This window comes from Plasmopara halstedii, assembly GCF_900000015.1.
Source record: "Plasmopara halstedii genome assembly, contig: Scaffold_2364, whole genome shotgun sequence".
Lineage (NCBI taxonomy): Eukaryota > Oomycota > Peronosporomycetes > Peronosporales > Peronosporaceae > Plasmopara > Plasmopara halstedii.
The window spans coordinates 95,087-95,797 of record NW_020189271.1 but is presented as its reverse complement, the minus strand read 5'-3'; positions in this window follow the sequence as shown (position 1 = coordinate 95,797).

The window sequence follows — 711 nt, the reverse complement described above, 5'->3', positions numbered from 1 at the left end:
CAAGTCAATTTGCCACGAGTTTGGATTATAAGAAGCGATTTTGAATTGTGGAAGACTGTTTTTCTGTTCCTGGTGACGTTGGATGTCTATCTGCTGTGCATACCAGTCCTTCACGTCCTTTAGGCGGATAGATGAATCTATTGCCTTAGCTTTTTCGTAGAGCTTCCGAGCAGGGATGAATCCAGTCGCTGGGTCGTTGTAGAGTGTAGATAGTAGAGTTTCCATGATTCAATTCTATAGTAATATCTAAATATCCAAAGGCTCAGTCGATATACCATCCTCGAGAACCTTTCTCTTGTCGTAGTTGTAATTCAATCCGATCTTAGTCTGCTGATACGTAATGATGCTCTTACTATACTTATCAAAACGGAACCCCTAATTTGTTGCGTTGAGTGTGATGCGATTGCGAACAACGTTTTCAAATCCTTCTGGTCTCAAAACTGATGTATTGCGATTACCACCTTGCTGAACGCCCTTAGCTGATACCTTCATCGTTTTATGATTCTCGTCGCCCAGGTAGCATATATAGGTCTTCGAGCTGAGAGATACAATAGCATTTCCTTTCCATTCCTCTTTGAAGAGACCTGGAGTTCGTCGATCAAATGCTGCATTCTCTGCAGTATCATCGCGAGGAAACCAATCATACTTATGAGCATTGTAGTGTTCTCGTAGTTCAGGTATAATATGATCTTCGAATGGATTTTCACTACG